This window comes from Camelus bactrianus, chromosome 14, assembly GCF_048773025.1.
Source record: "Camelus bactrianus isolate YW-2024 breed Bactrian camel chromosome 14, ASM4877302v1, whole genome shotgun sequence".
NCBI lineage: Eukaryota > Metazoa > Chordata > Mammalia > Artiodactyla > Camelidae > Camelus > Camelus bactrianus.
The window spans coordinates 55,408,349-55,435,159 of NC_133552.1; the positions used below are offsets into that span (position 1 = coordinate 55,408,349).

General features: G+C 36.7%; 1 long non-coding RNA gene across 1 annotated transcript in view; it reads right to left on the bottom strand.

Annotated features, from left to right (window-relative positions):
- Positions 1 to 22,650, bottom strand: part of LOC123617383 (uncharacterized) — a 293,513-nt gene extending 270,863 nt beyond the window's left edge. Inside the window, exon 1 of the long non-coding RNA XR_012511747.1 lies at positions 22,179 to 22,650. This is a non-coding gene — a long non-coding RNA (uncharacterized LOC123617383). The remainder of the gene's footprint in view (positions 1 to 22,178) is intronic.
- Positions 22,651 to 26,811: the final 4,161 nt, after the last annotated feature.

A 26,811-nucleotide genomic window follows, 5' to 3' on the forward strand; every position in this document is an offset into this window, starting at 1 on the left:
CTATTTTTTCTATTCCTCATACCTAAAGATTCTTACCCATATTTTTCTCTATTTTGATACAGAAATTCTACTGCCTTTCCTTTAAAATATTTACAATCTGTTTTCAAATACCTTTGCAAGAATGATGGTATTTCATTGTTGCTAAGGTCTTTTTGCACACCAAACATATTAGTCCGTTCGTACTCCCATAACAGAATACCACATGCTGGGTAGTTTCAGTAACAGAGGTTTATTTTTTCACAATTCTAAAGGCTAGAAGTCCAAGATCAAGATGCAGCAAGGTGGGTTTCTGGTGAGGCCTTTCCTTCTGGCTTGCAGATAACCACCTTCCCACTGTATTCTCACATGGCCTTTTCTCTGCACATCAGCTCCAAAAAGAGAGATCTTTGGTGTCTCTTCCTCTATTTTTAAGGACATCAGTATTCTCAGATTAGGAGCCCACGCTTATGATCTCAGATAACCTTAATTATCTCCTTGAAGGTCCTATATGCAAATGCAGTTACATTTGAGGTTAGGGCTGCAACATATCAATTTCGAGGTGACACAATTTAGCCCACAAGAGGACAGTAAGATCTAGCCTTATTTTCATCTCAAATAATAAGAGTTATGCTTAAAATACTCTTAAATACTTAAAATATGCATAAAATGTATATGTTGTGCTCATTTACAATCTGCTGTTGTTTACTATGGGTACATTGGCTGCTCCTGGCTATCAAGGTCACTGGGGAGAGCTGTAGGGACAGTGTCAGGCCTCATTCAATCTTCAGAGATTGGAAGTTTGATGCCATTTTGTTATCTTTGTAATTTTATTGCTTTTACATTGGTATTTAATTCACGTTCCAGTGGAAAATATATTGAACATCTCTTTTTGAAAAAACAAGCAAAAAATATTTAAAAATCACAAAATTGAAACTGTTGTTTCTATTTTAAAAGATAATTTTTCTTTAAAAAGTTCAATTGTATTGAGGTTGAGAACACTCTGCTCTAAGTTTCTAGGAACAACTTCTAGTCTCTATTCTACCTCTGTTGCCATTGGGAAAGGCTGTCGGCTGCAGTCAAGAAATGTACCATCTCTACCAGCATCTACTCCAACCAAATGGAGGCTCCCACATGGCCCCTCTGCCCTCTGATGCAGGTCTACACCAACGCCTCCCAGAGGGTGTGCAATTAGTTCAACCTAAATCACATCAAGACTCTGAACTGTAGGACAGACTGACAAAGGTAGCTTTCAGCTTTGTATTGTCTTTTTGGTTGAAGAGGGTTGGAAAGGACAAGCAAATCAAACCAGAGTATCTGCCATGCACGCTTACTTGGAGAAAGACATTTTGTTACAGTATTAATCCATTTTTTCTATGAATTACTTGCAACCTGGATATTGATTATGTTATTTTTGAAGTTTCTGATTAGCTTAAAAAGAACAAATTTCAATTCTGATACTATTTCAATATCCATTCTCTAAAAATCCTTATTCTGAGAGAAGTTACCATTATCTATTTCAGAAAAAACTTGTGAAATAGCCACCCTCTCTAATGTTGCCAACTGAGACAAGCAAAGCATCTAGAATTTTTTAGTTGATATGTCAAACCATACAATTTAGTTCTGGTCATCAAACTAATTTACCCTTTAAACCGCAGTTTGTTCTCTTTTTCTTACTGGCATAAGTCACAGTCCGGGGAGTGAAAAGGAATTGCTGTTTTACTTTTCTATCAACACTTTCTGGAACCTGTTTGTTAAATCCTTAAAAACCACATAGTACGTATACAAAAAAATCTTTAAACAATTAATTCTTGCTTTGGATTTGTCATTAAGATAATGTTCAACTAAAAATCACAGGAATAGTGTCAAATGAGAATCCCGGAAGATAACACAATGATCACTTACATCAGAGATAAGCATTTTGGGTTTTTTTTTTTTTTCCCTTGTAAAAGGCCAGGTAGTAAATATTTTAGACCTTGTGGGTCATGAGATCTCTTCTGTCACAACTATGTAGCACTGACACAGTAGCACAAGAGGAGCCATAAGCAACGGTCATGGATGTGGCTGTGTTTCAACAAAGCTTTATTTATAAAAAAAATAATAAATCCAGGTGGTGGCTGGATTTAGCCCATGCCTTTAGTTTGTGGAGCCCTTCTTTAAATCAAGGGGTGTGTCTAGGAGCTTGTTAGAAACACAATTTTTAGATCTCACCCCAGATGCAGTGAATCAGAAACTGGGTGTGAGGTCACAATCCGTGTTTTAACAAGCCCTCCATGTGATTCTGAAGTTAGACCACTAGTGAGTTAAACTATTAACAATACATGTTAATATAGATTTTCATCAACATATGACAGCTTTGCTTATATAACATTGATTGTAAACTATTAAAAACAGTGATGATTTCCAAGTTTATAAGAACCATATAGTGTTTTTAATAGCATTATTATGCAAACTGAGCCAGGAAGTTGCAGTCATGATGAATGCACTCTTCTTCACAAAGAGTTTAGCTTATTCCTCTTTCTGTCATCTACTCCAAGCAGCACATAGTAGGTGCTCAAGTAGGACTTTTTGAATAAACAAAGTCAAAAATAAGAAAAGATAAAAAGCAATGCACTGACTGATTTTCCTCACAAGTATAGACTGACAAGAAAACTGATGAACTGTGCTTATTGCAATTCTTTTGCTTTCTCAATGTTGAATGAATGAATGACTCAAAGCAGAAATAAGGAAAACAATCGGACTTTTCTGCGAATATGAAGATAGTATTCTCTGTGCCTAAATAAGTGGCAGAACTAGAAACATGCATAATTTTAAGCACTGACAGAAGTTTACGATCAAAGGTTCACCTTCTTCCCTGCAGTTTGAAATTTCTCATGATTCTCTGTCTTCAAAAAGTGAAAACAAAGTACTCAGAAGTAAGCTAGACTTCCAAAATGAAAGCACAATTTTGGGATAAAGTTACTAAGGGGAAATAATGTGAATAGTTCCTCAGAAAGTTGCTGGCTTCTTTATACCCACCCTCACCTGTGACCCCTAAACTGTGTCCTCCCTAAGCCAAGCCAAAGCCCTTAAGATGCCCCATGGAAACAGCCTGCACTTAGTCAGACATGGCACACCTACATTCTCCAGTAGAGGGCATTTCTCAACGTGTCTGGGTCAAATCTCGGTCTATCAAATGTCAACTGTACAATGTTTTTAGAAATCCTGGTCTCTAGAAATCCTCCAAAGAGAAGCTCGTTTAAGTGCCCTTCAATTTACCTGCTAGTTTTTCCTATTTTTCTCACAGTTACTACTTTTTAATAGTTTGATGGTCCATAGTAGGTGTTTATACAAATTTTCAAAAGAATGTGTGAACCCATTATACATATAAAATCTCAAGTTTTCATATATATTATAATACATTAGGTGCTGTGATAAAAATACTATCTCTCTAGTAATAAAAAATACTATCTATCATTGGAACTTTTAGCACATAACCAGTCCTTACAACATTGCCCAGAAGTGACTTGAGTTAGATGGCAGAGTAGGATATACTAGTTTTCATACTTTCACAAAAAAACAAAAACTAAATAGCTATCCACAAACAAAAGTGGCCCTGAGTAGGCTCAAGACATTAACTAGGGACTCATGGCAACACAGAGGAGCAAACAAAAAAACAAGGACTGTACAGAAATGATCAGCTCACTGGGGAGATTGATCCAAATATCCAGTGCAATCTTGAGACAGAACAAAACTGTAGGCATCACAATTGCTGGCTTCAAACTATATTACAAAGCCATAGTAATCCAAACAGTATGGTACTAGAATAAAAATTGACACACGAAACCAATGAAACAGAATAGAGAGTCCAGAAATAAACCCACACGTATATGGTCAACTAGTTTTGAAAAAAGTTCAAGAACACACAATGGGGAAAGGATAGTATCTTCAATAAATGGTGCTGGGAAAATGGAGTATCCACATGCAAAAAAATGAAACTGGACCCCCATCTTACACCACTCACAAAAGACTAACTCAAAATAGATTAAAGACTTCAGACCTAAAACCATAAAACTCCTAGAAGAAAATTAGGGGGAAAGCTCCTTGACATTGTCTCATGGGAATTTTTCAGATATGACACTAAAAGCACAAAATAAAATAAAAAGCAACAAAATAAAAAGTCAACAATTGGGATGACATCAAACTAAAATGCTTCTACACAGCAAAAGAAATTAACAAACTGAAAAGTCAACCTGAGGGGAAGAGGAGAAAATATTTGCAAACCATTTATCTGATAAGTGGTTAATATTTGAATTTATGAGGAATTCATACTACTCAGTAGCAAAAAAAAAAGTAATTTAATTTAAAAATAGGCAGAGGACTGAATAGACATTTTTCCAAAGAAAATACACACATGGCCAATAAGCATATGAAAAGATGCTCAAGATCACTAACCATCAGGGAAATGGAAATCAAAACGCCAGTGACATGTTACCTCACACCTGTTAGGATGGCTGTTACCAAAAAGTCAAGAAGACAAATACTGGCAATGATGTGGAGAAAAGGGAACCCTTGTGCACTGTTGGTGAAAATGTAAATTGGTATAGCCACTATACAAACAGTATGGTGGTTTTTCAAAAAGTTAAAATTACCATGTGACACAGTAATCCCACTTCTGGATATATGTATGAAGGAAATAAAAATCAGTATCTCAATGAGGTATCTGCACTCCTATATTCATTGTAGCATTATTCACAATTAGCATGACATGGAAACAACCTAAGCCTATTGACAGATGAATGGATAAAGAAAATGTGATATATACATCATATATGTAGGGATTATTCAGCCATGAGAAAAAAGAAATCCTGCCACTTGTGACAACACAGATGAATCTGGAAGACACTAGACTAAGGGAAATAAGCCAGAGAGAGAGAAAAATAGTATCGCTTATATTTGGAATTAAAAAAAAAAGGCCAAACCTCAGAGGAACAAAGTAGAAGGTAGTTGCCAAGAGCTGGAAGGAAGAGTAAATGGATAGATGTTGATCAAAGAATGCAAACATTCAATTATAAGATGAATAAGATCTGAGGATCTCATGTATAGAAGGAAACTGAAAATGGTTGTCAGTTATCTAAATATTTATAAACACTGCATCTAGTTTAGAACGAAGCAGGTAACAATTTGTATATTTGAGTTAATTTACTGAATTATCTGACTAGGTTATATAGAAAGAGCTTCAAATTTTAACTATACAAGACAGACTTGGTTTTAAGACATTGTCAAGGAATTGGTCATTAAATAACGTCAACCATTACTAATTTCTGTATGATAATCTAATTAAATTCAATGAGCATTTTGCTATGCTCACTATGTGTATATGTATACATAGTGTTAAGTCATTCCATTATATAATTTCATAAATTTAAAAAGGTTTTGGTTACTATAAATGTGTGCTATTTTTGCTCTCATTAACAGATTTGAGAGTGATGACAACTGAAAATAAATACAGAATTATGAATCTATTATTTTGCTCACCAATTACACTGTTAGATGTTTGTCCCTTGAAACATGAATGTTGTGGGTGTAGGCTAACTTGGAACTTAAAGGGCTTATTCACTGTTGATACAGGTTTCCAAAAATCTCAGCATTGACTATATTTAGATGTCTGTTGAAAATTACATGGAAATATTTTAGAGTTGCTCATCATTCTTCATATTCTCCAAGCAAGAGTAGCATAAAGCCTTTCATCTTTGGGTCAGCACAGTGCGTCATTTAACTAAGGCAACTGAAATCTTTTTATGTAAATTATGGAACAGAAACATTCACTTATTAACTGAATATCAATGAACAGAAGAGGTATTTGTTACAACTGATAAGGGAATCTTGTGTCTATGGGAGAAAAAGGTTGTGTTTCAGTATCTTTGTAACCATCAGCCCTGTGTTTGGTTAAGATAAGAGCTGTTATGTTAACTACATTCAGCAGAGGCAACAGTAAATAATTTGAAAAAGTGAAATAAATAGTGAAAAACTGAAGAGCGAAGTAAATAAAGTAAAATAAGAAGTTTTTATTGATTTTGAAATTCTTTTAAAATATCATCTTATTACTAGTTCTCTAGGAGAAACTATAAATATTTTTATTTCCTTAACATATTATATATACCAGTTGATCTATTGAGCCATCTATCTTTGAATCAGTGTTTTTCAGATGGTATGTAAAAACAGACACATAATACTAAAAATAACATTTTTAGAGCATTAAAATGTAGTATTTCAGAAGTAGAATGTTATATGCTGATTCTTTTCAAATTCTGATTTGATAGAGGAAGATTCACTTTTGTCTAAACTTTTGTACCATTAAAATAATGTTTAGCAGAGTTAAAATTTTAAAGTAGTTAATATAATACGGATTTTTTAACTTTTTATTTGGAAATAATTTCAAGCGTACAAAAAACCTGCAAAAATGAGTACAGTTAAAAAAAACTACCCTTTCATATACTGTTAAAATTTAACCTCATTTGCTTTTTTACTTAGATCTACATATGCATATATGTATGTGTGTGTCTGTGTGTATTCTGAAACATTTGAGGGTAAGTATTACTTCAGGACACGTTCCTATAAATACCTCACTTTATTGAATAGGGATATGGTTGAATAGGGATATTGTCTTATTGAACCACAGTACAATAATTAACTTCAGCAATTAACATAGATAAATTACTTTTTAGTCAACCATCATTCTTCTAATTTTGCCAACTGACACAAAAATGTCCTTTGTAATAGTTTCTCCTTTAGTGTAGAATCCAGACTGGGGTCAGATGTAGTGTTTAGTTGTTAAGCCTCATTTCGCCTTCTTTAGAAAGGCTGGGAATGGAACATGTCCTTAGCTTTTTCTTTGTCTCTTACGAAACTAACACTTTTAAAGACTAGAGTCCTTTTTTCCAATAGACCATTTCTGATTTCAGATTGGTCTGATACTTCCTCATGATTAGACTCAGGCTGTGCATCTCCAGCTAGAATACTGCATTCATGATAGTGTGTTCTCTTAGGGTAATATCCAATGTCCATCTGTTCCTCACTGGTGATGATCATTTTGGTCACTAGTCAAGGTGTCCTCTGATTTTTCTACTGTATAATTACAACTTTTTTTCCATGTAACTAAAACAGTTTGGGGGAGGCTCACATTTTATAAGATAAATATATTTTATTATTTTATTACAGTAGCATAAAATAAGTATCTTGAACATATCTTCCACAAAAAAGAATTTGTAGTATTTAACCATTTTTATTTTTATTTTTTCTTCCAGTTTTATTAAGATATAATTGATATACAGCACTGTATAAATTTAAGCACAAAGATTTGACTTAAATACATCATGAAACGATTATCGCAATAAATTTAGTGAACATCCTTCATCTCATTTAGATAGAAAAATAAAAGAAATAGAAAAAAATGTGTGTGATGAGAACTCTCTAACTTTCATATGTAACACGCAGCAGTATGAATTACATTTATCATGTTGCACATCCCATCCCTAGTACTTATTTATCTTGCAACTGGAAGTTTGTATCTTATGACTGCCTTCATCCAATTTCCCTCTCTCCATCCCCTCACCTCTGGTAACCACAAATCTCTTTTCCTGTGTTTTGTTTTTGAAATATAATTGACCTACAACACTATGTTAGTTCCTGGTACAAAATCTAGTGTTTCCATATTTCTGTACATTTCAAAATGATCATCAGGATAAGTCGAGTTATAATATGTCACCAAAGATACTATATTGCTATTGACTTATTTTCCATGCTGTACATTTCATACCCATGATTCACTTATTTTGCAACTACAAGTTTGTACCTCTTAATCTCCCTCACCTATTTCTTTGCTCCCCGCTGTAACACATGTTTTTTTTCCTTTCTTTCTTTCTTCCCTCCTTCCTTTTTCTTCTTCTTTATCTTAACGGCATAAAAAAAATTATTACAGGCTCATCTTTCACTTACCTTGTTTCCTTCCAAGAATCAGCCATTTCTTCAAGGAGCCATTATGGTGTGGAATGGTATTAGTGACCAATATCTGGGTTCTGGGTATGGTCTCTAAATGTATTTTTGGTAAGTGTTAAGAACTAGTTGAACTCTGTCAGACAGGTGAATTAGTCCTTTTTCTAAACTAGATCTGACTTATGTGTAAAGGCAATGCCTGGTTCTATTTTACTATATATTGAGATTTCATACAGATAGTAAAAATAGCAAGGTGATTTTCTGACCCCGTGAAAAAAATTTTTAAGATATGTATGCAGATTTGTGGTTACCAGAGGCAGGGGTAGGGCGAAGGGGAATTGGATGAAGGCAGTCAAAAAGTACTACAAACTTCCAGTTATAAGACAAAAAAGTACTAGGATTGTAATGTACAACATGGTAAATATAATTAACACTGCTGTGTGTTATACATTAAAGTTCTTGAGAGCCAACCCTAAGCTTTCATCACAAAAAATTTTTATCAATTTAGTTTTGTATCTATATGAGATGATAGATGTTCACTAAAATTATTGTCATAATTATTTTATGATGTATTTAAGTCATTGTGCTGTATGTCAATCACATCTCAGTAATACTGGGAAAAAAAAAAGATATTTATGCTGACACCATGACAGCACTCTTCAGTGGTACACAGAGATCATCAGATATCTCAAGGTATTTCTTTACATGGTTCAGATCAATCCAAAAGGAAAATGCACTCTGATGACAGAATGGGAAATTCCTGTAACTCTTCCGATGAAGGAATAAAGTATTTCGTATTTTCATGCCCTAATTTCCCCTAAGGGCCCAACCCACCTCAAAAAGAAACTGAAATCCCCCATTTACATATCTACACATATCCATGAGTTTCACTTTAATGTCTCATCAAGGCGTGAGATTAAATCTAAGGATTTTCTGCATCCTCCCCAAGGTGAAATATTTAGAGGTGAGGGTTCGTTATAAGTTGTTTTATTTTCTTGAGAACATCTTTTCTTAACAGAAGAGACCCCCACTTTTGTCAAGACCAGAATATGGTCCTCCTGACTTGTTCTGTTATAATACTCATTACATTTGTAATTTCTTGACTGATAACTACCTTCTCTGTTAGAGAGGAGGCTCCTGAGGGCAGAGGGCTATTACACTCAGAACTCAAATAAAGATTGGTTATCTGGCTGAAAGAACCATGATCCAACAAGGAACATGAAGACAGCATTATTATGCATCTTCAGTGTGCAGGTGTTTGTTTCAGATAAAAACCAAAGACATACTGAAATTTCAGTGGAGGAGGTGGGGAAACTAAAGAAAATTTTGTAGGGTAAAACTTCAGCTTAGTGCTTTATTACTTCATGGGTTTCCAGTATTTTGAATGATGAAGTTTTTAGTTTACCCAAATACTCATCCTTGTCCCAGAGTTCTTTCTGCTCACAATTAACAGACAATGATGAATCCACATAAAGAACAAGACTTATCATACCCACAACCACTTAGGGAAGGCATGTAATAAAGAACTAAAGATTAGTGTAGGTCAAAATGAGATTTAACTTTAAGAATCCTAGTTAATCATGCAGACAGTTTTGTTTTGTTTCCTAGTTATTACATAATAACATAACCTGGCATTGTAAACTTGCTCTTCCTACTGGAATTACATGGCCTTGCTAGAAATGCTATTTTCAAATTCAGATCACAAATCTCTCTCTCTCAGATTTTAGAAGATACTGTGTAGGTTGACTCTGAGTTTCTGGTTTTGAGCAGTATGTTATCTTTTCTATTTACTGTTCAAAAAGAGAAGTGAGCCAGGAACCAAGGTGGCAGGATTAGGACTAATGAATACAAGTTAAAGAAAAGTCAACAGAGACCATTAGAAGGGAAAACTTTTGATCATCAGCATTATTGTTGTACGGAAGTAATGAGGAATTATGTTCTCCATTCTCTTCAGAAACTAGGTAAAATAGAAGCCAAGAAGATGAGATACCAGAGACATTTTTAAAAGGCTGGTTGATTGTTTAGGAAGTAGAGATGCATACAGAGAATCCATGCGTGGTGCAGCTGGACAGACCGGCTGATTAACAACAGTATTAACAACGACTGTGTAATCATAGCTACAGTATTTTAGCTCATATCACATGCACAATGGTATGTAAACATTCACACAGTCTTACGTAAATTGTTCGAATACATTTCCGTAATGATCTAATAAAGTAGACAATACTATCCCCATGTTAGAGAGGAAGGTACTAAGGTGAAGTGAAGTTAAAAATGCCCTAAGCGACTGAAGTAATATTTAAACTCGCTACTCCAAAGGTGATGAAATCTTCTCAATTACTAGTGTAGATTCTAGATATCTAAGCAATTTACGATTTATATTTCTACAATGACAGTTTTCTCCCATCTCATGCTCTGCATCAAACTCTAACTATTCTTTTAAAATCAAGTCTTTATTGAATATTTACTCAAGGAAGTAAACGGTATCTTCAAAATAATAATAATAATCTAAGACTTAAATGGTGCTTACAGCATGTCAACCACTCTTCTAATGTGTACCCTTAGCCAAATGACACCATTATCCATAGTAAATATATGTTTCAGTCTTAAAAGTATATGTACATCTATCATGCATGGATACATATTCAGGGAAGTTTCTACCTCATTAATTCCATTTCACTAGTTAAATAACCTTGGGAAAAAAACAGGAAACAATATAGTAAAAACAAATTTCTTAGAGCCCCCAGATGATGCACTTCTAGAAATTCCCCAGAGAGAAATTAAGAAGGTTTTCTATTGTGATTTCCTAAGTACTGGGAAAACATCAGGCTTGCAAATGACTGAGTAAAATGAGTATTTCTTTTTGGAACTCATTGTACTGATGAATACCTTACCTATTATAAAACACTGTCTTTCTAATATCATCCCCTAATACATTCCACATTAAAAATTATAAGCCGACTGTAAGCCAAAATAAGAGACAGAGGCATAGAACAGACTAGTATTTCTTATTTTACAGGACGTGAATCTGCTGGGGACAAGGCAGACCATCAGTTTCTTTAGCCTGCTTTCCCTCCCTTACCATCACTGTGTTGCACCATGTATTTTTCTCCAACGGAAAGTAAGACAAACTCCTTAGAACATTCGTTCATTCATTCATCCACTGATTCCTTTATTCAATACTTACTACGCATCCTGCACTATTTCAGACACTTTGGGGACACAGTTACAAACAAAAAAGACAAAGTCCCTGTCCTGAGAGAACCAACATTCCAGCACAATCATGTAGAAAATAACACATACAAATACAGAATTTAATGTCAAGTTTAAGCACATTAAGAAAAATAAATCAGTACAATTATTTTCCTAATAATTTCAATGTAAAACTGAATTCCAACAGGAAAGAGAGCAGTAAAGCCATACCCTTACTCTGCTATAAAATGAAATTAGTATGTGATCATTTATTTCTGGGTCCTTCTCTGTAGCGAGGCTCTAAATTATCATTATCAAGGAAACACTGTATGTTTCATGGTTTCATTTAAATTGCAGAAGACCTGTGACACCACTTTTGGGAAAATTTCTATTAAGCCTTTTGAAAGGAGGAAGATTAACCCATGAAGCCTCTATTTCCTATAAATGCCTGGCCTCCTATGATACTCCCTTCACAGCCAGAGACAGCTTGCCAGAACTTAACTGTCTCTCAGTGAATACAAACATATACTATTTCTTTTAAGTGAGCTTCCATAAGCAAGTTTGTTTTCATCATTGTAAAGAACTATCTTCAGAGGTAAAATGCCACTGACACGTAGGTTGTTGTTCCTTTTTGGTGTTGCTAACAGAGGTTTTATTCATTGCAGAACTGCCCAAAATTTTTACTTCTTTAAGACTTTACCCAAGTATTTTAGATTTGCTCTCACAACTAGTCAATCTGACGATACGTTCACTTGACTCTTGTGAATAATCTGACACCATACTTCATCCCAGATTTGAGATTTATTAGCGTTCCAGCGCCCTGAAAATCAGCCAATTCCCTCAGCTGAGGCTTTCACACAGGAAGAATACTAAGGACAGTCCTAAACTTGGGTAGTTTTGAGTTTTCACGAAGAAGGATCTTTTGTTTTCCTCCCAGGAACTCAACAAAACATGTCACTAGGCCAGGTCCTGATGCCAAAGTTAAGGAGTCAAGCAGAGGCCACTTAAATGAGAAACAGGCAAGTTTTTAAAAGGAAGTAAGAAATAAAACACTCTCTTACTTTTTCTCTTGAATCATAATCATCTTAGTGCTATCTGTGTCTTCTATGATCATTTCATTTTGTCTCATTTTGTAGAAATGTGGTGATGGCACCCTATTATTTCAAATGTACTAATTGTCCAGCCCACATATTTCCTGACTTACACATGCTTCGTCCCATAATTGACTTCATTTGATGCCTCCCTGTAGATTACACCACAGCCCAGGATTCTAAGGATCTAGTGGATATCTGCAACAGTGGATAATTAATTCAGCCCCAGCCACACTTTCTGAGACCCATCATAATGGGTCCTAGTCCAGTGCCAAGAAGATGCCCTAGGTCTGATAGACCAGGACCTGCCTTGTCTCTGTTTCTGAGTTCTTGTTCTGTCTAATACTCCCCTAGAACTGAAGCCCTTCCAAGCTCCTAACAATTCCTGTCCCAGCACCTGGAATTTTTCCCTAAATTTCTTACTAGTGTCTGGATCTTTCCTGCCCATAAAATGGTAATATATTTAGATAGGAATTCAGAGGGCTTAGACAACTCCGGAGAATTACATGGTTATAACATTGTATTTCTAAAACTAACCTCATCACCAATGTTTGCTTTCTGGAAGTTTTGTACTATTTGACTAAAGATTGTACATTCTAAAAATCAAAACAGCTCATGAATTTTTTACTTTAATCATCAAATTCCTCATGAGATACTTTTAAAGCTCAAAGTCCTTCTTCCTTAAAGGATATAATCAGAGGGGAAAATTGTAATTATATTCTAAAAAGGACACAGTTTCAACTTTGTTTATATTTATTGGAATAATACTTTCACTGGCTCAAGTTAAAAATCAAAGGAAAAGTTTTTCTATTCAAAACAGAAGAGAACCAAACAATTTGAAATCTCAGCATCTTAAAGACAGCAAGATAGAAACACTGCCCTGTAAGGGATGTTAAGAAATATTCAAGTATCTTTAAGAAATATTCCTTATTTCTAAGAAATAATGTAACTAATAAAAATGGGAAGTGTGCTCTATTGTCTGACATGATGGAAAGCCAAGGTTTTTCATAACTGAAAATATAAAGACATTTCACCAGTTCAAGAAACTAGTACATTATCTACACATGTCCCATTATTTCATTTCAAGGTCTTTATTACCAGCATCAGGCAGAAGAGTCTCACAAGTAGACAAGAAAAAGAGTAAATGAAGAATGAATATTGCTGAATACAACTATAAATGCAGGCAAATTTACAGAAGTAGTCACGTTGATACCACAATATTAAAAGGTCTGTCTTGAATCAAATTTTAAAAGTTTAAGAATCAGTTGTATGTTACTTAATTATTTATATCTTAGAAATACTCATGGGTTATTTGTTTCTGTTACTCAAATAATAAACGATAGTTACTGATACCGAGACATGAGAAATTATTCCTATATATACGTGTGAAGAAGACACAGTAATATAAAAAGCATGCACTTAGGAACATCCTTATAAGAAATGCAGCTATTGCTTTGAACAACCCTCAATGTAGAGCAATGGTTATTCAATAGAAACAGACAAAAAAATGTTCCATAAGAGAGACACTACAGAGATTAGTGGGTTTGTAAAACAATATAATCGAGGTACACATTTCTATTGATCTTGTTTAATCTGTGGACACATTTTAAAGCAGGTTTTCTGGATTTGAGGGGAAATCAGATTGATGAGAACGGGAAAGGATATGAATAGAACATCTCCAAAGAGAGATGCCTCTAAGCATATACTTCTGTAGGTACATTATTTTAATAAATTCCATGATGCACAATCATGGAATACATAGACTATTATTTTTCAAATTGTAGATCCCCACCCACTAGAAGTTCATGAATTAATTTAATGGGCTGGAAGCAGCAGTTTTGTTGTTTTTTTAAAGGATTCTGGTAAGGTTCTGGCCAGTGATGGTGCAGTTCTGGAATCACCCTTAATTTGTCCATAAAAATAGATCAGACAGGTAAACAAGGGCAAAACCAAAAATCTCTGGACAACATCTATGTCGAAGCTTCACAAACTCCATCATGTGAGCTCACAAAGACAACCATAAAGTCCTACAAGACTCATAATTAGCATCTGGGTGACAGGAGGTGGGAGGAAGGGAATGGGCTTTGTTGACCTGAAACGGATTGCTAGATATTTCTCCTACCAAGATGGGTTTATTTAGGATCAACAGAGAACTGTAGTTCAGGGTCTGCAACCATGATGAGCCACACGCAAGTCTCCCCAAGTGAAGGGAAGGAATGTTTTTATACAGAGGAAAAGGAAGTTGGGATGGCTGTAATAAACAAGAGTCCATGGCTTTTCACTGGCTGCGTCTTTGCCAGCAAAGAGGAGACTTTCTTCTTCCTGTTGGGCTCTGCGATTGTCCCAGGGTGAGAGAGCCCCCCCTTTTGGTCTCTCAACTCTATTTAATTGAGACTGCTGTTTATTAATTTTTTCTTTTTAAACAGACTGATGGTCCTAAGGGTAAACATCCAAATTGCCATAGGCTGCTCACTGGAAATTGTGGTAGGTCATCTGGAACAGAAGCTGAAAACAGGCAAGGTTTCTGCAAGACCCAGTTTATGAATAAAGACTGAATGTTCAAATGTAATGGAATCTGATGGTGCATAAGCAGCCTGAACCCTTTAGACTATTAAACTAGTACAGTATTATAATCATATGAAGAAAATAGCTTTTCTTTCCACTCAACTATTGACAAGTATGGCAGGGTAGCCATCCAAGGCTATTCATCCCTAAGAATTATCTAGAGTTCTAACAAATCATCAATTCTAAGGCTTTTTTTTTTTCTTTTCTTTTCACATGTTGGCATCTCCGAATCAGTCTCTTACAATTTACAGTGTCTTACAATTAATTCTAGGACTTTCCCTTTGTTCATACATTAAATAAATTACCAATGACAGAGTTGTTACTTTCTGGTCAAATAGAGAAGTTTAACCAGTACAGTAGAATTCAATGCTACCTCGACCCAGAGACAGTAAAAATGATAAATAATTACTATTTTCTTTATGAAAGACTATCTCCTGGTTACATAATACTATACCAGAAAATACCTGATACTTAATTTGTACTTTTTAAGTCTGCTTCATTAGCTGAGATGGTAACACTTATAACTATGACTTATTGCTTGTTTTATAAATGTTGGTCTTATAGAAATTATGGACAAGGTATAAATTTGAATAAAACTAAAAACAAAACTCGCAGTGCTAAAATCATGTACCTCACTGGGTGCCTTCTGCCATTATATGAATGTTTTCTTTGATGCTAACAATAGAAAACGTGATGACTTATTTTAAGTTAATGAATATGTTCAAGTTAAAATAATAGAAATAGAAATTATAACTTAAGGTACTGTTGTGACTGTCACAGATCTTTTATATATATGATTATGTGATATTTTATCAGCCAATATATTAGTTCTGGACTAATCAAGAGACAAAAATCATACAGTAATTAAAATACGAGTATTTAATATAAAGAATTAACAAGTTATGACAGGAGAGTCGCTCTAAAGATGTACAGAGAATACTAAAAGGTATGCTGAGATTGAGGGAATGGACTTAAGGATAGGCAAGCTTGGAAGAAGCCCCTTCCCAGGCTGAGGTTCAGACCTAGTTGGAAATGGCATGAGTGTAGCCCAGTGAATGGCAGAGAAGCTGGCTGCAAGGCTGGGCCATAGGTGGCCCACAGTTTTTAATTCCATGGAAGAGAGCCACAGGTCTTAGGAGAATGTGCAAAGGAAGTAAGGATGCTGCTGAGGAGAGAGACCTGGAGTTATCGGTGTCGACATCAGGAGAGCTGCAGAAAGATGGGCACCTTGCCCAGGCCGGGGATATAAGCTTACAAGGGACTTAGGGGCTGAGGGTGCAGGGTCCGGCTGAGCTGCACCGCCTGACCTCACAAACTCATACCACTGAGTAACCTGGCAGTGGGAAGAAGCAAAGGAAAAACGCCCTCACAGGAACGACAAGAAGTCTCTCCCTTCCTTCTGCAGTGTCCCTCCCATTCCTTCTACTGGCTAAATTTACATTATGCTCAATTCAAAAACAAACAAACAAACAACAACAAAACACCTGCTTACAGAGTTTAGGATGGACTCTCAGAACAGGTAGTGAAGGGTGCATTTGGAGCAGAGGCACTAAGTTAATAACAGATAGTGCCAACAATTAGAGACACCTTTGAAGTGTCTGCTCGAAGAAAGGTATCGAGAGCCCTGGGTCAGACACTGGGAAAAACACTATCATTAGGAAGCTGTATGGTGTAGCAGGAGGAGAGGAATGAAAACGAGAGACAGAAAGAACCGCTCAGGGAGACTATGCCTAGAAACTCAGGGTCCCAGGCAGTTGATGTAAAACACCTTCCATTTGTACAATCTTTAAAATCTTATGAAATACTACATATTATTTCATTTTGATCCTCAAAATCATCCTATGAGAGTAGTTGAGTCAGTATTACTATTACTAATTTATAAATGAGAAAACCGTGGCCCAGAGATATTAACAGATGTGCCAAAGTCCCAAAGCTAGTGAATATCAGAGGATTTGATCTTAAATTCCGAGGAATGCATGTATAGCACTATGGCACTTAACTTGGTTTTGACAGTGAAGTTAGACTAGAGCTGTCCCCAGGTCCCGATACCCAGAAACACATTGCAAGTTACAAAAGGAGTCTATCAGCAAACAGTGTCTAGTCTCTGCTCGTCTAGCTATCCTTGGGGCTCACTAAGACAGCAGCTCCTTCCCTCTCCTGCAGCAGTTCTGGCATCTTTCAGCACTCCCAGTATGTACGTGTATACACACACACACACACACACACACACTTACTTCCTGGGCGGGCATAAAGGTAGTGCCTCTTTCGGAAATTTTCAAAGGTCTGACATCTTTAAATCTTATCAAAATAAACCCCAGTGGTCTCACTCTTTTTTTTTTTAAAACATGCATCCATCCTAGGAAGAATTAATGGAGTACACAAAAGTAAAAGTCAACAACTCACAAACACTGATTAGATTTGCTAGGTATTAATATGCCTGCTATTTTCCCCGACTCCTTGTTTAAATAATTGTTAGTGTTGTGTAATTCATCTCACATTCAATCCATATTGCCTTTCAAACTAACTTAAATCATTAGTTCTACCGACTACACCCTGCATTAAGTATTTAAATTGTGCCTGAGGGTTGAACATATGAGAATTAAGGGCAAAAAAGCCCCAAATCTGTCTCTGCCTAAAATATTTTGGAATATTCTATTTTGTTTGACTAACACAGATAACCTCCTCTAAGTCACTTTAGACATTTCCTAAACAAACACCGTCAACTGTGGGGCTGTTCTTCTCATCTTTCTTTAGGTATTTACGGTACAGTTAATTGTTACGGCACTCGCTGTCCACTTTGGGTGAGACGTACATCCGGTGCTGTCCCTCTCTGGTTTCCTTCGTAGGCATTTCATTGTTAATCAAGTCCACTGCCAGGGAGGTAGGAAGGCTGAAGGTAAATCAGTGAAACTAAAAATTGATACTCGAGAGACTGTGGCAAAAACTTTAAAATAAGCTGAAACCACTGACTAATTTATAATTAGAGTTCTGACTATCTAGTGATCCACAGCAGAAACAATTTTAAAACGTGTTGTCTTCAGAATCTTTATACAAATGAACATGATTAAGATAATAAAGAGAAAGGAATAAAGCGTGTATCTTTCTGCTCTCCCTTTCCCCTCTGCATAACTTCTTTCACAGAAATCTCACACTTGAAGCAATTTACAATAGCAAAATTTAATAAGACCTAAGTTTTCTAAATAATCTGAAATAAAATCTGGTTTTAAAAAATCTGGGAAGCATTTAATATGGGATTTTGAGGGGACAGGATTTTTTTTTTTTTAATACTTGTTATGTTTTGTTTTCATGCTCTTTTAACACGAGAAGGAGAATCTCCTGGTGTGTCTGCAAAGCTGCAAATGCCACACTGGCAACGGCAGGGAGAGCCAGACCATATTCTATGGAATGAATGTTACAGGTTAGAAATGGAACGAAAGTAGCTCCATCAAAGAATATTAAATTTAAAAAAAACATGCATTTAATAGAACAAAGGTCATTACCACTGAGAGGGAGAAAATAATTCCACGTGTTCATTCTAAAAACAAAACCTATTTGAAAATACAATGTTCACAAGCGTAATCCCAGGACACAGGTGGATCTTTTAAAAGAAAGCTTTTCAAATATCCTCAACTCTGGTTTCTGCAGATGCCTCTCCATGCAACCTGACAAGCAGGGCACTTTGCCCACTCCTACCTGCAGAGCAACATAGATTTTCAGGTAAAGAATGTGTTAATATATTTGTTATTGTTGGATGATACTTTTTTTTTTTCTTACCATTTTTAAATTTTGCAAATATTTACCATTACAAAATTTGATTTTGTTGAAACAGTTAATAAAATATTTTCTCATCTTAAATAGTGAAATATGTAGGATTTTTTACTTGACTTTTTCTTTCAGTTTTCAGGTAAACCCAATATTTGCAATTGACACCAAACGACAGCAAATATTCAGTACAGCCCCTCAGCATTATATTCAGTTTTCTAAGGCATTTAGAATTTTAAAGCTGGTGTATTTAGTACCATGCGCTATGTCTGATGTGAACCCCATCGTGACAAATTTTTTCAATTTTTAAGGTTATCTAGGCTTTAGACTTATTAATTCAAAATAGATCAGTTCTGATCATTTTGGGCAAACAAACTTCAAATATCATGTTTTCATTAGCATTGCCTAAGAAATTTCGGCAGAATTTTTAGTGAAAAATCATTAGGATTATAATTCCCATGCATAGGGACGTAATGACTGAAAAAAAATTTAGTATCCTTTCCTGGTAGATAATGTAATTCTTACCTTTGTTAGTATGTGCCTACCACTAAATATTTTAAAGTCTATAAATTCAAAGTATGTATATTGTGGGTCATTGTGAGAGATGAATTAGGAAACACATGGAGGTTCAGGTATGAATAGTTATGTTACCTTAGACCATGAAGAAAAACGCAATTTTAAAGGCTTTTTCTTTTGCAACCCTATTCAGCAAAAAACATTTAGGTACCGTTTATATGCACAACATGCCTCACCCTTTCCTTGACTATTAAAACCACTAATTAGCAGCTGTTCAATTACTTAAAATAGTCAAGCTGTGCGTGCTGTAGCTAAGGGCAGAATGCACAAGTAAAAGAAAACTGGTAGTAAATCCATTGTTCCCTTTTGAAGGACAGTTGTTAAATAGGATCTTATGTCTTGATTCATTGTCACAATTGAGCCTGAGTCTTACTCAGACACTATAAATTCAAAACACTTGTTAAAACACAAACATGTTTTCTTTATACCATTAAAAATGTTGGTAAAGAGCAAAATTCAACTACTAAAATAACTTTTGTGGCTGATTATGAATTAATAAATATAGTATAGTAACTTCATTTCTGTTCATTAGCATCATTCTTGACAAAATGCTCCAACAAAATAATACATTCATGTTGAGTTTTAAATTCATATACACCCATGAAATATTTGGAGGATAATGACTGAACTGGTTAATTTCTTCATAGCTAATAATTGTTTTTTTCCTAATTAACTATTGCTAAACACTTTTTAAAGGCTGTTATTTTGTAGAAATAGCATTAATTATGTATGGCAGAAATGAATAATTAGGATATGTTTATAACAGAATACATTTTGTTGATTTCAACTTTGTCATAAAATATTTTCTTTGTCATTTTCTTGTAGTTTCTGTATTTCTTGGAATCATCCATTTTTACGAGTTGAGAAATTAGGACCCAAATTTTATGTACCTAAAATACACTGGAAACTTGAAATTCAAAGCATTTGATAGGACAATTAAATCCAGACTCTTTTGAATAAGGTTTCTTTTTCACATTCAACAAATAGATCACTTTGTTTCAATCCCTTTAAAAAATATTTCATTAACATAATATGAAGTAATGAGGAAATAACAATTGTTTAGTCTTGGAAACATAAGCAAGTTTTACACTTTTAATCTCTTAAAGCACAAAACATCAAAAGCAATTCTTAGAAGAGGGCAAGTTATTTCAAAAGAACTTTTAATTTAGAAAATGTTTGACAGTCTTACGACATCAAAGAAAAAAAATAATACAATTAACAAAATATTTCCCTCCAAAATCTGTAGTCAACTGTAACTTTTGTGCTATTACAGTTCTTACAAAATAAAGACAAAATGACTTTGGGAATGTGTTTTCCTACATCTGGTATACCACGTATTCTGATATACCTTCACACTAAGCAATTAAGTTCAAAGATTTAATTAAGGGGAACAACAAAGTGTTCTTTCTTTTTCAGGTCTACTACTTAATTTTTCCTTATTTAAGGTCTACTACTTAATTTTTCCTTATTTAACCAACATATCTTAGATTAGCATAAACAGAATCATATGTATTCCCTGGCTCTCTTCTTCCTACAGGGAGTATGAGACTTAAAGGAATTGAACATCAAGCTACTTCTTTCTTCCAACTGTAGCTGTTCCACAGCAATTAAGGATATAGATAAACCTACACGTGCCTGCCTTGTTTTGAAATGTAGAATTTAAATACCCATACACAGCTGGTAGAAGCGTAAACTGCTAAAACCAATATAGAAAAGTAATTTTACTTTACTTGGTAGTTTGATACACGAATACTGTATGACCATTCCTGTGCACAATACTGTATAGACTAAAGAAATTCCTCCCCCCGTGCCGTGAGAGGCATGTCCAAGTTCAGAGCTATATTGTTCAGAGAAGCAGAAAAACGGTAAATAATTCAAAAGTCCAATGACGGTGTCGAAGATAAACCAATCATGACATACTTGCACACTGGAACATTTTATGAGACAGAAAATCAATGAACTACAGTTATGGGCATCAACGAGGAAGATTTTTAAAAACAAACGTTAAGTGAAAAATTAAGTAACAGAGGAATACAATATAATTCCACCCATTGATTTCAATTCCAAACCAGGCAAACTAAACCATGCATTGTTTAAGAATACAGCCAAATGCAGTAAAAGTGTAAAGAAAATCAAGGCAATGATTAGCACCAAATTCAGAGGAGGACCATTTCCAGATATAAGGGAAAGGGTTGCAGGGCGCGATCATCTGCACTCAAGTGACCTCAAAGGTGCCTGTAGTGTTTTGTTTCTCAAAGTGGGTAAGTTAACACCAGCGTTAAGGTTTTTGTGGTTTTGTTTTGTTAACAGCACAGTTTGTTAAGTTTATGTATGTACCATATTTCACAATAAAACAAAGAAAATAAGGGAAAAAGAAATTGAATGTTTTCCTATAACTGGTTAACAAACTGCTAAATCACTTTCTGAGTGGTTTCAAAGTAGCCTGTTGAAACCAACACGGCTTCCTCCAAACAACAAACAAGAAAACACGCAAAAAAAAAAAACCCCAAAAAACTGCTAAAGTGCCGAGTAAATCAAAAGAGGTATTATTCTTAATATATGTAACACTAAATCTAAATCCATCAAAGCTAAATTACAATACAGATGAGAGTTTAGGGCAGTAGTTCACAATCAAACTACAGTGGATCTCAGCCAAGAAAAGGAAGGAAGAAGCAGAAGGTGGACAATACACTCCGGGGGTGTCAGAATGCTGGTGGGGAGAGTCTGAAATTTCTTTCCCCCCAGATGCATTGTTCCCTTAAAAGAGCAAGATTCTCTCCCTCCATCTCGTTTGCACCACCACCAATCCCCTACTCTCCCTCCCTAATATGGAGGACGACCTTCAATTTATACAGTTACATTTTTTTCCTTTCAAACTGCAGAGCCCAATCAGCACATTCATTCACACCTTGAACAGTTTATTTATTGAGCACCTACCACGTGCCAGGCACCAACTTATCAAATAAAGCAGTGAATGAAAACAAGCAAAAACCCAAAGTTCACAAAATTCGACAACATCTAAAGAAACTAAGAGCCACTTACCTGATAGTGTTGCTGACCAGGGTTCTTGGACTCCTTAATCACCAGAAATTCTAGGAAGCCAGACGGGAATCTCAGGCAAGGCTTTACTGGCACTCGTGCAGCAGAGGGAGAGGAAACAAGCAGCAGGTTGCTCACTCCCTAAGGCCCACGAGCTGGTCCCTTAAATAGGGTGAGGGAAGGGTGGGTCCAGGAGTCCCTCCAGATTGGTGGCTTTGGTGGTCTGCCCACCCCTTTGGTGGTGCCCTGCGCAGGGATCATGCGCAGTCCCCTGTTTTTGCTGCCCACACCTCAGAAGTGGCAGGTGGGTTTTTGGTCTCCTTGTATCTTGCTGTTCCTAATTTGCCTCAGCTGCACCCGCAGCTATTTTTAGTCCTTTTTAGTTTCTTTGTATTCCAGCGGGGGAGGAGAGGTTCCTCCAGGTGCAAGAACTGCAGCAAAGGGTTCCAGTCCCAGGTTCCAGACTGTCTCAACAGGATTCACACCATGGTTAGTCTGTTAATGGAAAAATGCAGTTTGTTTTAAATTAAACAAGTAAACTTAAAAACCTTGTATGTTTAATACTTTAAAACCTTTATAAACTTGAAATGTATACATATACAGACATCCATGCTTCATTCTTCAATCATTTGATACAGTCGAGTCCGTTTCTCTGCCTGTGAACCCACTGATTGAAACTCTACATCATCTTACTTGCCTATGCCCTTCACATAATGGAAAGTGTACAACTTCCAGATTCAGTTTCTTTCAAGTAGAACAAGAATTTAAGACAGGCTAAACGTTACAGTTAAAAAATTTTTCCTCCCGTCCTCAATTTCCCACAACATTTTAACAGTAGGTTTTAACACTTGTCTTTCATGAAGCATTCTAAAATACTCAATTTAGTTTCTCTAGAAATATCGGTGTTCTTTGCAAACTTATCTTGTATCTTTATGAAATCTTTAATTAAGTTGTGTCATTAAAATAACAATTGCCACTGACATAACAGATTTTAGAACTGACATCATTTGGGTTTTAACTGGCAGATTGTTGACAAGCACACAATTCAGCTGCTGGAAGCAAAGATGAGCCCATTACTTATCAGAGAGGAATCAACTGGCCTTAAACATTCAGTGTCTTTGGTGTCAGTCACAAAAGAAATGGAGAAGTTCTGTTAACACAGCATCAGTTAGGGGGAGGCTGGTTAAGAGAATTTAAACGATCAAATCCACAACAGCCACAGTAACAACAAGGGGTGGTGAGCAAAGAAACTTGCATTCTGGAAAATGCTGTGGGAAGAAGGCTCCTACATGGAATGTTTTAACCTGTAAGATCAAATTGCTATGCAATTCAGGAGACTTAAATTCTGCCCTAAAACCTGGCATTTTTTCAGTCTGTGAATCAGTTTCCAGGTGCAAAATCCCCGGGACATTCCTGTCCTACTGCTACTACTACAGTGTAAAAATATATATAAGAAGAAGAATACAGAAAATACTGATTAAAATTAGCAAGAAGACTGGTGCGTTTTAGCTACTGAATGAAAACTGTCAGAAACCTATCAGCATCACCATATCAAAGACTGTACATGTGAGTGTGAAAACTCACGGTCCTAGATCTCACTCTGCAAACCGAAATAATACAGTTATCTTAGTTCAGAGTTTCCCAATACCCTTGGGGAGTCTGCAATGGTGGTGTTTTTTGGTTTTTTTTGTGTGTGTGTGCAGACATGTGGACCCCAAACAAAAGTGCAGACAACACCAACCAGGAAAGAGCAAAAAGGGTCCCAAGCGACCTAGTGCAAGCGGGAGGGGAAAGGCTCTGGACTCCCAAGTTTGGGGAAAACACCCTCTTCTCATAGTGGGATGAGGAGGGGTGGGCGCCTCCCAGGCGAGCTGGGAGCCATAGCTGGAGGCAATGCACCTGCGCCCACCAGGACTGCGATGTCTCTGGAAGTAAGTCACTTTGAAACTGGTTAAAGAACAAAAACAGCAACATGCAAAAACAAAATAATAGAAATGAATACAGTGTAATACATTTTAAAAATAAATCCCTATAAAAGTGAAAAAATAAAACAAGCCTGGTTCGTGCCTACCCCCACCCCCACCCTTCCATACCTTCCCCCCACCTATAGGTGGTCAGGACTGGGTAGAAAGGAGCTTCAGGAGCCACAAGGCCAGGGGCCCCAGGGCCAAGGGCGCGGGTGCAGCCGAGGCCAAGAAGGCGAGCGACTGGCCCACCTCGAGGTCCAGCTCTTCGCTCTAAGGGAAGTTGGCCCAGAAGTGAAATTCACCTGGGAACTTGGATTCTCACAACTATCCAGTCTGTAAGCCTCACCTCTGGGAATCTGCAAGCCCGGGTCCTCTCGCCTGTCCCAGGGGACTGCTGTCTCCAGGACGCTGGGTGTCGGAGCAGCGTGCTGGGCGTGGGCGGGATGCTCACCGCACTTGGGCCACCGGGATCTCCAAAAAGGTTGGCCAGGCAGCCTCTCTGACCCCGCTCCACTCCTCCCTCCGCGCTGAACCTTGTCTCATGCACCTGCTTTGGGTTGTTATAATATCCTTCCAATTGCTCCTGAAGCACCTAAATCCAGATTTTTTTTTAAAGCGTATAGCTTCATTTCACTCTTCTTCCCTTTCAAGTCCTGTCCCAGTCACCTCGAGTCCACGCGCACTCCTATTCACACACCGCGCCTTTCAGGCTGATTCTCTCAGTGTGTGTGTATCACTGCTTCCAAAACTCACCTTCATTTTGCCCACGGCCAGCGCGACCTGGAGTTTCTGTGGCCTCCGCGGACAGCTGTGCGCCATGGCCACCCGCCTGTTGAACTCCGATTTAAAATGGAAACTTTTCCATCACACACCTGTCATCAGACATGCGCCGTAGACTACCTTTGTTCGATCAGGTGATTTCCTCCCCTGAACTTTGAAAAATGTTGACTGTAGAGTTCTCTTTTCGTCTGAAATAAATTTTAAAATAATTGAGTTGTGAGAATTTCACAGCATTAAGTGGAATAACAGGAGACATGCTTGTGTTGAGGTAAAATCAAAGTTTGCGGGGGGAGGGGCCGGGGGGTAGTAGGTATTGGAAACCAAGCCTTGGAATCACGGGTATGCACAGTCCAGGTTTTAGGATTTCATAGTCCTGTCTTTTAGTTATGTTTTTTATTTGTGTTTTGATTGTATTTGTTTAATAGAAATAAATGTCACTCCCTAAACATCACTATTGTCCTTTCAAAAAGGGATCTTTTAATCCCACGAAAATAACAAGGCTATACTCTCACAGTGAGGTCTAAAACACTGAATTGGTTGAATTTAAACCTTACCAAAAACTCACTGTTGCTATGCTTATTTTTCTTATTTTCGCCCATCCGAGTGTAAGCCTTGGCACGGAATGGCATCTTTGTGAGGGCCAGTATTTAAGAGCTACATTGTCCTGAATCATTCTGATTGCTAAGTATGTAAACCAAGATGCTCGCCTTACATCATTGCTCTCATCCACCAGCCTACCTCACTGAGGGAAAGCTCCCTTTTCCACCTTCTTAGGTAAAGGCAAGTATACTAATCATGATGAGAAACCAAGCTTGACCAGGCTATTTTCAGATACTAGCTATCTTCTTCAGTCACCCTTAGAGTGGATGTACTACAATTAAGAGGAAAGGCAAAGTTGCTTTTCTGAAAAGTTGCTGGTGGGTGCTATGGCTCTATAATGGTGATTTCTGACTTGAGATACAGAAAATGGCATCAAGGCAGCATGCCACTTGGGCAGTGGAGAGGAAAAGGACTTGTCTTTGGGACATTTCAACACCAGTCTGTGCGCTCAGTGGAGAAAGTCAGCTGGAGATCTGTCAGTATACAAATCCACCCACATAGGAGGGATCCATATAATAAATGATTCTTTGGGGGATTTCTTTGTGTGTGTTGACTTCATGAACTGATTTCTTACAATTAATACGATCATAGTGAAATCAGAGGGGTCTGGGTTTGTCTTGGCTCAGCCACTTGATTGTGCCAAAAACTTGAACAAGTGCGGGCACTCCTCTGAGCCCAATAATAATCTTTATTTTACCAAGTCCGTGTAAGAATCAAAACCACTAAGTATTATATGAAAGGATTTTTTTTGACTTAAACGTATCTGTAAAAATTTCTGTGTGGTTTATGCAATGAATTAGACGTGAGAATGAGCTATCAATGATAAACATTAGGAAGGATACAGCCAGCTTCTTTCTGGGTCCTCACAGGGAAGAAGGGGCCAGGAGAGCGCTCCCTGGGGTCTCTTTTATAGGGTACCACTCCCATTCATGAGGGTTCCACCCTCATGACCCAATCACCTCCTCCAAACCCTACCTCCTAATACCTTCACATTGGGGGCTAGGATTTCAACATATGAACTCTGGGAGGACACACACATTCAGTCCTTAACAATAGTTTAAGCACATACAGCCCCATACCGCCTGAGCACTCCATCTTCATCCTTTCAATCTGAGATATACCAGGTCTTACAAAGGAACCTCGATTTTAGGAAATGGTGCCAGGAACTAGTCTTCACTGTTTTATAAACCCAAGTCAATCTAACTCCTTTAAAACTTCACATACTACAAACAAATTTGCTAAATGCTACAATAATCAGTGTTTTACACTGCATGCTTAGAATTAGGCTT